The 12,603-nt window shown below is 41.3% G+C and overlaps 1 long non-coding RNA gene across 1 annotated transcript; it reads left to right on the forward strand.

Moving 5' to 3' along the window:
- The first annotated feature begins 1,944 nt into the window (after nucleotides 1-1,944).
- LOC126981683 (uncharacterized) lies at nucleotides 1,945-10,422 on the forward strand. The gene is made up of 4 exons (XR_007734042.1): nucleotides 1,945-2,163; nucleotides 5,667-5,849; nucleotides 6,905-6,964; nucleotides 7,975-10,422. It is a non-coding gene; the product is annotated as an uncharacterized LOC126981683 (long non-coding RNA).
- Nucleotides 10,423-12,603: the final 2,181 nt, after the last annotated feature.

Raw genomic sequence — 12,603 nt, forward strand, 5'->3', positions numbered from 1 at the left:
TTCTTCATGTCCGATTCTTTTTCTTTTTTAGGTTGCTAATAAATATTTTAATTGTTATTAGACTATGATCGAGTACATCCATAATAACTATACATGCTATTTTTTTTTCGAAAAAATAAATATTCACTTCATTCAGAGAGAGAGAGAGAGAGATTTTATAGATTTACATAGAAAATTAGACCACACAGACCCCATGGTACAGACTAGGTGGTCTGTCCTTAAACCTAAGTGATTTTACCTTAATCAGAAGGCTCCTAAACGTTGCATTTCTACTCTAGTTGATATTATGTTGAAGGAAGAGAGAGGGTTTTCTTTACAGGAAATTTGTTTGGGAATTTCATCAGAAGTCATTAAGAAAAAAAAAATCCTTTGGGTACCGGTACCGGTACTAACGGTACTTGAGTTTTCGGTACCGGTACTACCGGTACTCAAATTAACGGTACTTGCCCATCCCTACTGAACGATATCGCTCGGGCCTCGCTACTGCAGAAAGCCAACTGATTGGGTAAGCGCCACGATGATGTCATCAGACTCGACAGCCAATCACAGCAAGTCTTTGAAAAAATTCAGCTAATCATACGGCTGCATTCCTCAGCTGTGGCGGCCAACGTTGTCAGATTGTCGTACTCAGTCGCTTATATTTCCAACTTCCTACCCCAAAACGGTCTTCAGGGCTGCAATAACGAAACTCATTTATAGTTATAATTAAAAGAGTTAGATCCTCATGTTTTTTGGCAATAGTTAGGCAACTTGGGCGTTAGAAACCGGTAAATACTATGCTCTGAGTACGATATCGCTCACCTTACGGCATGAAAGTACTTTTACCCAGAAAATGGCTCAACCACAGGAAAATGCGGCGGCCGAGGTTCAGTGAGTCTGAGCTGCTGACAATGGTTGAGGAGGTGGAGTAGAGAGAGGCAGCTAGTCATCATCGGGAAACATGACTACGAGGCATAACGGGAGAAGAAGCAGCCTATAGTTGGCAGCAAGTCGTCTTCAGCCTCTTATTGTTGACGATTTCTGACATAAAAACTCTCTCCTGGGCCCCGATAACTAGATTCATATATTGTTATAGTCATAATGATTGATTATTAGTGTTTCTGGGCAATAGTTAAGGGTCAGAAACAGGTAAATACGATGCTCTGAGTACGACTATCTGGCAATGGTCCTTAGAGATGCCAGATTTTCTTGTGACAGTGTTTACCGGGGAGGGGCTGGGGCGGAAGCAAGGAGACTATAGAACAGGAGAGGGGGCCTCTATGGGAGACCGTGGGCGGGTGTTGGTGTATGTCGGTTGCAATAGATGGCGCAGGAGCAGCTTTGTTTACATTCAGGCGCCTCCCCCCCTCCAGACACCCCCCCAACCCCTAGAACCAATCAGCAGTGTTGCTACATGGGATCAAGCAGCATATGTTGCTACTTTTTTCTTCAGTCTGGTTATTTCCCAATTTAAATAAAAAATAAATAAATAAATAAATAAATAAATAAATAAATAAAGGTAGATAAATATTAAAATGAACAGAAGGAACTATATATATATATATATATATATATATATATATATATATATATATATATATATATATATATATATATATATATATATATATATATATATATATATATATATATATATATATATATATATATTTTCTTTGTAGATATAGAGTGACTGGATGTCTTGAGTAATTCTTTTTTGTTGTTATATTTTTATAGCGCGAATATATTGCTTTCTCTGGTTGTGGTTAGATGTGTTTTATGTGTTTAACCTTTCTGTATACATACTGGAATGAACCAAGGAATTGTAGCCCTACTGCCGTTCTTTAAAACTATGTGATCATGTTTTTCTTCCAAACTCATTGTTTTAGCACCCACGCTGACTTCCATCAGTAATGATGATATATATACATTGAGTCATTGGTTTTTAGGGGGAAAGAGTGGGTGAATATAATTATCTTGGTCTAACTTATACTGTTTATTATACCGCTATTCGCAGGAATATCTTTCTCTGCTCTGATTGCAACGCTGCCTCGTTCAAAAATCATAACACCGCCGCGGCCGCCACGTTTACCAGCCGGAGCCTCAAATCATGTCCCTTTGTGGTGATAAAGAGGACACAGCCTGGTGTGAAGCTACATTTATTACGGAAGGATGCCAGCCGGGGTAAGTGATATATATAAATAATGATAATGTGGAAATTCTAATCATTTTCACGCTGACAGCTGTTCTAAATTTGCTAACTGCATGCCTCCCCTCCTCCCGCGGCAAGAGGCCGAATGGCCTACACACGGCAGCTCCAGATTCATCCCCATTGCCACCTGTCAGCCTCGTCCATGTAGCTATCCAGTCTACTCTTAAAACAAGCTATCGTCCCTGCACTCACTATGTGATTGCTGAGTCTATTCCATTCCCCCACCACCCTATTACTAAACCAATGCCTGCCCATTTCCCTCCTAAATCTATACTTTTCTAATTTAAGTCAATTACTGCATGTTCTATCTTGCCAAACATCTTATGCAAAAGTTAGCCAGCATCTTCACTCTTTCATCCCTTACACTGATAAACTGGAACAGCCTTCCATTGTCTGCATTTCCTCCTGCCTATAATTTGACCTTCAAGAAGAGTGTATCAAGACTCTACTTTTGTCTGTTTGGGAGTGGTGAGTAGTGGGGCTTTTTTTTCTAGTACGCTTTGTTGCCCTTGAGCTGTCTCCTTTGTTTAAAGAAAATAATAATTAAATAAATGGAAGTTGACCGCCAATGCTTCCAACACATTTTGGTGCCATATCTACGGTGTCAGGTCAGGACGGCCCCAGACCACGACGGCCCACCACGACGGCCCCCCCTGAAGGCCTCAAACCACGACGGCCCACCATGACGGCCCCCCCTGACGGCCTCAAACCATTTTGGCCCCATTTTGATCTCCATTTTCCACGGTTCACACTTGGCAATTTTTTGGCCTTAGCTCTAATTGCATTTATGTGCTAATTACCGTCAACTACCGTCAACTGCCGTCAACTACCATCAACTACTGTCACCTCCCTCATGATTTAACAATTCAACACTTGTCACCAACTGTCGTCAATAGTGAGGATATCAATCTTCATTGATAACTAGAAATACATGTAAAAATCCCTACTTGTTATACATCCACCAATATTTTAATGAAACTTGTTTCAGTGTGTGTGTGTGTGTGTTTTTGTGTGTGTGTGTTTATAGGGTGGAGTTGGATGAAAGGAAAGAGGGAGATAGTAGGGAGGGAGGAGGGAAGGACTGGGAGGGAGGAGAGTCTGGGAGGAAGGGAGGAGGAGGGATGGGATGGGAGATAAGGCGACAAGCATGTGTGCATGTGTGTCTGGGTGTGGTTTTGTCTAATAAAAATAATAATAATAATAGTAATATTATTGTTATAATAATAATAATATTATTATTATTATTATTATTATTATTATTATTATTATTATTATTATTATTATTATCACAAAAAAAAAAGATAATAATAAGCAGTGAAGGGCTGAAATAGGAAGGGCGGGTTGACACCAATTGCGGGCTGTTGACGTTTGGGTGGGAGGGGAGAGGGAGGGTTGGAGGGAGGAGGTAGAAGATAAGGAGGGTGTGTACACGTGTGTGTGTGTGTATTTACCTAGTTGTATATTACAGGGTTCGAGCGGGGCTCATAGTGACCTGTCTCCATATCTATATTTGTCCAATTTTTCCTTGAATTTGTGCACATTTTCTGCTGTAACAGTCACGCTTACCATACATAAGTATGGTAAACGACTAGGAATACCACCCATAGTGTTTCTGAACACACTGAATCTGTTTCACACCTAATTGAAAGTGTTGCCAGTAGTATGATAAACACAAGGCTTCCAGGTATAAATTGACAGGAGTTGAATCCATCTAATCAGATCGATCCACTACTGCTCAGACAGCATTGATCAGCATGCCTCCAGTAAGACCTTCACAAAGTAAGGACACCCCTGCCTACTGTGTGTGCTGTGACAGAGTGGTTACAAACCGACAGCATGCCTTGTGTTGTGATAACTGCTCCCAGTGGCAACACAGATTGTGTAACAGTGGAGTTAGTTATGCTCAATACCAACTGATGAAGAAGGGTGACCTCAACATACAGTGGCATTGTTGCAAGTGTAAGTGTCCTGCAGATTCTTTGGCTCAGCTGGAAGACTTTACCTTGCCAGTTGGTGAAAGCACACACATACAGACCTTCACAAGCGAAAACAGCCTGATAACTCAAGACGACACAAGTGACCATCAGCTGCCCGACCTGCAACCTGCACAGAACACTGCCATGGAGGGTTACCATGGAGGGTTACCACCGTCGCATCAATGAGAAAGCCCGCAATCAAGCCCACCAGCTCTACAAACTGATCCCCCTCCTTCATGCAGAGAGCTGCCTTGTTACTCTTCAGGTCCAGCTTGTGAAGGAGAAGAAACTGAAAAAGTATCACCGCAAACGTGCTCAGACCACCCAAGGACGAATTTTCAGCTACTGGAGGCAGTACGAAGAGGGAACCCTGACAACATCATCCTTACTCAAGAAGTGTTCCAGGTTAACTGCTCCCAGTTTGTGATTAGGTCTATGTATGAAATTGAGAGAATTATATAAATCATATGTGAGCCTACTTTTGATGTAAAAAGAATATTTTAGTTTTAGGCTACTGCTTTCATTGGATATTTAAATTTAACTGTTTTTTAAATCCTATGTTTATACAAATAAATGGAACCTTGCATCGACTGTTTAATACCCTGTTTTGGAGTATCGAGGCGAAAAAGGAATAAGAAGCGTATGGACTTTTTACTTATTTCACTACTTAGAAACCACTACCTTAGAAAGCTCCCCATTGTTTGTCTAACAAAGGGCCGTCCTGGGAGGCCGTCGTAGAGGGCCGTTGTGGTTGAGGGCCGTCCTGACTAGAATTTGGGGCCGTCCTGGGGGCCGCGGAGAGGGCCGTCGTGGTTGGGGCCGTCCTGACTAGAATTCCATATCTACAAGTGGCTGGTGACTGTAAGTATCTCAGCAACCTGCATGCATCTATGCCATTCCTATCATGGTGCATGGAGCAAGCTTCACATAACACTCAGACAGAGACAGTTTAATTATGGTTACATATCAGACTCAGTTTATTGCTCAGTCTATTAGATGCAGCGCTGTTAATATTGTTAGTGGTAGTATTAGTACAATTAATGTATTTATTTTAATTAATTTATCTATTTATTTATTATATTCTTAGTGTTTGAAAATTCCAATACTAGTATTAAGATAAACAAAAATATCAGAAATATATTTACACTCATTAATTATTATTGCTTTTCTTATTATTACTTCCTTCAATGTCCTGGCACTTTGACATCTAGTGCTTTTCCATCTAGCAGCCAAAATTGTGGTCTTTCTCAATGTGTATGCCCTAAGTCTTCATTGGTGTAACTAGCTATATAACATAAAAATCTGCATCTCTCTCTCTTCTCACCCAGTTGTCCCTGTACATCCTTTCAGTATCCAAAGAATTTCAATTTACATCTTGAAATCACTCAACTAATGCAGTGCAATCCTCATCTCTGTATTTTACCGTGTGGACATACTCTTTCCTTCCATGTTCCACTGTCGTATGTTATTCCACATCTAACACAACCTCATCCCAATAGACCCGAACACTTCCAATATCATCCAAGAGAATGTGGCAGCTGAAGGGGGAGAGGCCAAGAAAGAGGCCAAGGGTGAAGACATTTAGCCACCTCCCCTGAAGTACATGGCAGCATTCAACCTTCTCGGTGAGGTGCAGGAATGTGCTTTCCATTGCAGTGCACCAGCTCCATGTACTGATTTTGGTATGAATACTTCATCTAGTGTTTGTTGATTGTTGTGTTATTAATCTAATTATGACTTCACAAAATAGTCTGTGCAAGTCACTTAACACATGCCCTGCTCAACATCACTTTTAAGTTGTAGAATTCCTTCATATGGATGCTGATTTATGTATCCTGAAATGATTGGATATTGATTGTCTTTTTTTTTTTTTTCATGATCACTGAACCATGTTATGGTATGTCTTTGGGTGCAGATCCAGGAAATGAGTTTGAGGGGGAACGTCAGACTTTTTGCGGGTGGAAGGAGCATTAGCATTACCGATTAGCCATTCTCGGCAGTCCTGGTCTTGAAAAACTGGTGGAGTGACCTAAATCAGTGGGTATAACGGCCTGGACTTTGTGCCAAAGCATTGTTTTAGCCGCAGCGCGCTTTTGAGCTAGTTTTCCTGTATTACTCAGGAACATTGGGGGTCCTGGGCCCCCCTTTGGATCCACCAATGTAGTATGTCTTATAATATATCTCTCTACAGTCTGATGGTGCCTCCTTCTAGGTTGTCAAGTTTTAGTAGCTACTCATGAGAAGTATTCCTTATAATGATCATTGATTTCCAGATGGTTTGCACTAAAAAAAGTGTCGTGTAACCTGCCGCAAATAATAATCAGCTGTAGTCAACCCTGGCTTTTAAGAACCAATATGGAGGAAGGGGGTGATGTTATATCCAAAAATCTTTTACATCTGAAGTATCCAACCTTTTTGTGTGTAATAAACCTTGTTTGTTACATGAACTTAAAAGTTCACAATTTCCATACATGATTCTTTTTTCCTTGTATTTGATGATTAATCCTGACATGTATTTCCATTATCAGTAGGTAATATATAGTAACAAGACAATAATACACATTATAACAATGTATATATTATAGCCCAGTGAGTGCACGAGATCATTTACCTCATAAGTGACGCCAAGTCCTTCCCTAAATTGCTTGTCCAAATTTGTGACACCAAGTATAATAACTAGTTTTAGTGACCATTTGCATCCATTTTTCACTTTGATTAAAAAATTGCCTCTCAACAGGGTGTGAACTTGATGGGGTTGGAGGAAACTCGACTCAGCCATCAAGCTCACCACAATATAGTAAGGAACCTCTTGTTCTCAGTGATAATTTATCCTCTTTAGTTACTATTCCATGTTGCTTTAATCACAACTAATGTGTTGGAAACATTACAGCTTAATAACATACTTCACATCTCTGCATACAAATTGAGTTCAATATTTAACTGTTACACCAGTAGGCTTCATATCTAAAAAAAAAATTGTATGTAAAAAGGTTGACATTTTGAATGATATATTTAAACTCTTTATTATGTTTCTATGGGTGTAGTACCGTTACGATTAGTCGAGTGATCAGCATATGGGTCTTATGTTTTTGATAGCATAGGTTCAAATTTTGCCATAGGCTGGCAATTGATAGTAACAGTAGTGTCCACAGATATCTACCTGTTTCTTGTTTATCCTGTTCCACTTTAAACCATGACTGGCCAATCTTTGAAGAGGTAGCATAACCTTGAAGTGCCACTAACAAACCTTTGTCCATTCTTCTGATGTGATTTTTTTTTTTTTTTTTTTTTTTTTCCCCCCCCACCTGCCTATAGCACCGGTAGGTTTTCTTCAGGCGCCTGGCGGTCGGCCCAGGCCCGTCATGATGCAGGCAATTTTTTTTATAGTGGTGCCATTTAGTATTGGCTCATGCTGCCGCCCAGAACTCATTCTTGATTTACTTGGATGGTTTAGCAGCAGAAATTGCAGAAACAGGGAATTTTTAGATTTTTAGTGTGGCAACACATTGACAAATGTTTTTGTATGGACTGAACATCAAAGATATATATGGTAAATGGGTGCTTGTAGATCTTGACATTATATCTGTCAAGAGTCTCCAGTTGTATCCTCTCCCCCATCTCTCCTGAAAATATTACTCTTGTCAGGCAATCTAAGTGAAGCCTTCCATTGAAGCTGGCGTGCAGACATAATGTCAATGCTTAGATTCACTGTCCTTATAGCACTGAAAATAATGCAATTACATGCACATATTTTATTATTTAGAATTGTGATTAATTGTGATTAAATATTTTTTCATGTATTTTCAGACATGAAAAGTGAAAATTGCTGCACACAACAGTCTGCCGTCTGCACCAGGAGGCAAGGCAGCTCAAAGCCCAGGCTGTTACAACTCCTGGGCAGTTTTTGCCCAGAGCCAGCAATTTTTTAGATCCAATAGGGATGGATTTTTTCTGAGGTCAGGTTCAACATGCTGCAAGATGCCAAGATCTAAGCCTAGTAGGAGATATGGGTTACAAGAGAGGAGGTTTGCTCTGGCCTTATACTATCAAAGTCCAAATGCTAATAGATTTCTGAGCACAGCATTTCACTTGCCTTCAATTTCAACACTTCACTCATGACTCAGGGGTATTTCAGTACATGTTGGCTGGAGCAAACAGACTCTGACAGCCCTGCAGCAAAGAGCACAGGCTTTGTCAAAAGAAGAGAAACTTCATGGGATTTGCCATTATTTAGTATTACTCTTGTTACGCCAAGAATTTCTTTCCATATACTTTACCAAATATTGCAAGTAATGCACCATTGTTGGGCTTGCTTGTTATAAATCAGATCTTGTTCAATTAACAAGCTTTGGCTGTCTGCCACTTTCCAGTTGTAATGCAAGGAATCATTTATCTTCCCTGCTAGATATTACATGTAATGCACCATTGTTGGTTTTGCTTGTTATAAATCAGATCTTGTTCAGTTAAAAAGCTTTAGGTGTCTGCCACTTTCCAACTGTAATACAAGGAATCCCCTGCCAGATATCGCATGTAATGCACCATTGTTGGTTTTGCCTATTATAAATCAGATCTTGTTCAGCTCACAAGCTTTGAACATCTGCCATTGTTTATTTCAGGTGTAATGCTTGGAAGCATTTGTTCTCATCCCTACCCAACAGTATGCAATGCTTTATTGTGGATTTTGCCTGTTATATTTAATCTTGTTCAGGTAGCAAGCTTTTGGTGTCTGCCTTACCTAATATGTCCTGCAGTGACACTTGGATTGGTTTCATAATGTGAAATACAGCATGTAATTTCATCACACTAAGTGTCTATCATCACGTGTCTGGCATCATTAATGTGGCTTCCAGGAGTAATCTTGTTTGTATTACAGCTTGCAAATTTTTTTCTGCTTTATATGATATACATAATCACATAGGTATGATTTACAAAATGTAATGGCAGTTGATATTCTTGACTAATGCCTCATAAACCTTGTGAAAAATAATTGTTTTTTGAGGGGGGGGGGGGACAGAGAGTGGTTTGTTTGGTTGGCCAGTTCAAGGAGTTTCATATCAAATGATTTTATTACATCCAACTTTAATGTGTGCTAGAAACATATATTTTATTACATCCAACTTTAATGTGTGCTAGAAACATATTTTATTACATCCAACTTTAATGTGTGCTAGAAACATATTTTATTACATCCAACTTTAATGTGTGCTAGAAACATATATTTTATTACATCCAACTTTAATGTGTGCTAGAAACATATATTTTATTACATCCAACTTTAATGTGTGCTAAAAACATATATTTTATTACATCCAACTTTAATGTGTGCTAGAAACATATATTTTATTACATCTAACTTTAATGTGTGCTTCCTGCAATAAATGCTACATGTTTATTGATGTAGCCTATGAAATACATATCACTCTCTGCCCTGTAATTTAATTGGTGTGTCGCATACTGCAGCATAACTTTCCTGCTATTTTCTTACACTATGAGTTGCCTTATTTTGTCTCATTTGCTTTTATCATATGTGCCTCCGTTGCATAGTTGTGCCTACTGAGCTTAATATCTTCATGACCCTAACACCATGGTCAGAGCTTGTGAGATCATACCGTGTCCTACATTCCATTTTCACCTCCAGGCTCGCCTGTCTCCCAGGACCACCAAGTTATTGCATTCCATTTAAAACAACTCATGTGTTACCTTCTTAATGTCCTCCATCATGTATTTCAGCATGTTTTATGATGCTTTGCTCTTATATTGATGTGCCTTGCAACATTTTTATACAGTTTTCATTGTATATAACGCACCATTGTTGGTTTTGCCTGTTGTAAATTGGGTCATGTTCAGTTAACAAGCTTTGAGTGTCTCCCATTGTTTATTTCAGTTGTAATGCTTAGAAGCTTTTGTTCTCTGCCCTGTCAAGCAGTATGCAATGCTTGCCATTATCTGGCACTTGTACAGTTAGTATGATATTTTTACTCAGCTAAGAGTATTTTGTAAAAGGTAAAGGCAAGGCTGGGGGCATACGCTGTAGCAGTGCGTGGCCTCGGTGCTCATCTCTGTAACATTAGCCCATGAGCCTGTGGTGTTAGGGAACCCATTACCCTGGGACACAGGACCAGTGTGACATCCGGGTTACCACAGTTGCAAAGGCATTATAGTAATTTAGCATGCATAGAATGTTGTATACTTTGCTTGTATTTAAAGCACTGGATATGTTTGCTACACACACACACACACACACACATACACACACACACATATATATATATATATATATATATATATATATATATATATATATATATATATATCTATATATATATATATATATATATATATTAGCAAATGCTTTCAACATCATATTTTTCCTAAAAAAACAAATTGATATACTGTAGATAATACCTAATAAAACATAAGAACAAATATATTTTTCTTTACCCCATTAGTAAATCATTTTACAATGAGAAAAAATAAGTGAAGGCTGGAGAGGGTGCTGTGGCAGGTACTTCAAAAATAGTTAAGCTACCCCTGAAAAGTGACGTTTTTGGTGGGCTGCAATAGATGGCGCTACTTCCGCACGCCCGAGGAATTACCACATACCACTATCTCTTCGTGTATAGTCTCTTTGGGCGGAGGTAAGCAGCAGCGAGGCAGCGCTTGTGTTGATATTGTTATGCCGGACGTGTTACTTGGGTTCCGTGTCGCCGTCAGGAGACTCCGTGGGAGGGAGATATGTAAACACTTTGCACAGCTTCTGTAGTTTAACATTCTTCCTTAGTAGTACACTTCACTCTGACTCTTCACTTTCCACTAGCTTACTATGACTGGGACTGGGACTCTCTCGCCCTCTTCTCCTATATATATCCAGAACAGTATAGTCTAGAATGTTACAGTATATTTTAGATCATACAAGAACATGTAGCAAAAATATATGCGAGTTGGCAACACTTCCCGCCTGGCGTCTGGCCGCGGCCCGCGGGGCGCGGACGGCTCGCCTTGCTCCCCGCCCCCCTGCTCGCTCCTCCCGGAGCCTTCTAGAGGCCCATGGACGCCGGGGGAAGCCTCCAGCACAACACTCTCCCCCCCTCTTAATTGTGATCGTTCCGATCACACACTTAACTATATATAAACAAGAGAATTAATCAAAAAACATAATAATCGTCGTATCGCTGTGGACGCCTGCGTTGTCTCTGTCTTCTGCTCGGTGCCTCCTGCGCGTCTGTCTCCTGGTGCGCCTCGTCGTCGTCCGCCTCTTGGGGTGTCCCTGGAGAATCTGCCGAAGCCGGGAGGTTATCTCCATCGGCTGAAAGGTCCAGAAGACCTATGTTGTCGTCGACCTCCTCTCGGTCCTGGACGTCCCTTGCGTTTTCGTCGGCTGCTGGGTGTCTGTAGTTGTTCCAGGTGTAGTTTCCCGGACCGTGGTACCTCCATAGGCGGTTGACGTGGACAACTTTCGGCTTGGTCCTTTCCGTTCTCTGGATTCGGTAAGTCACGTCGGAGAGGCGTTCTAGCACAGTATAAGGGCCTTCCCAGGGGCTCTGTAACTTCGGAGACTGTCCTTTCTTCCTCTGCGGGTTGTAAAGCCAGACTTGGTCTTCTTCCTTGAAGTCAACGTGGCTTGCCCTCATATTGTAACCGCGCTACATGGCCTTCCCGGAGAACTTCAAGGCACCACGGACTTGATGGTGCACCTCTTCCAGCCGTTCCTCTAGTTGACGGACAAAACTGGAGGCGTCCCTTGGAAGGCTTTCCCCAGGAGGTCTTCCTGTCAGTAGGTCCACCGGCAATCGCAGCTCACGTCCAAACATCAGCTTTGCCGGTGAATACCCCGTAGTCTCGTGGGCGGCAGACCTGTAGGCCATGAGGAGCGCAGGCAGCTTCTGATCCCATGAAGACTGATCATTGTTGCACTGCTTGGCCAACTCCTGGGCCAAGGTCCAATTAAACCTCTCCACCATTCCATCTGACTGTGGGTGCAGAGGGGTGGTCCGGGTCTTCTTGATACCCAGGAGCTTGCAGCACTCAGCACAAGGACTGTTGACTCAAAATTCCTTCCCTGGTCGGAATGGAGCTCGTTAGGCACACCGAAGCGACAGAAGAACTCCTCCACCAATACCTTAGCGATGGTAGTGGCTTCCTGGTCAATTATGGCGTAGGCTTCCGGCCACTTGGTGAAGTAATCCATTGTGACGCAGATGTACCTATTTCCGTTCGTCGTCAGAGGCAAGGGTCCTGCTATATCCACTGCCACCCGTTTCGTGGGGGCTCCAACCTGGTATAGTTGCAATGGGGCACGGTGACGCTTCTTGGGGCCCTTCTTTGCACAGCACACCTCACACGCGTGACACCATTCTTCCACGTCCTTGCTCATGCCAACCCAGTAGAACCTTTGGCCCAGGCGACTCAGTGTCTTCTTTACACCAAGGTGTCCAC

The sequence above is a fragment of the Eriocheir sinensis genome, chromosome 49 (genome assembly GCF_024679095.1).
Source record: "Eriocheir sinensis breed Jianghai 21 chromosome 49, ASM2467909v1, whole genome shotgun sequence".
NCBI lineage: Eukaryota > Metazoa > Arthropoda > Malacostraca > Decapoda > Varunidae > Eriocheir > Eriocheir sinensis.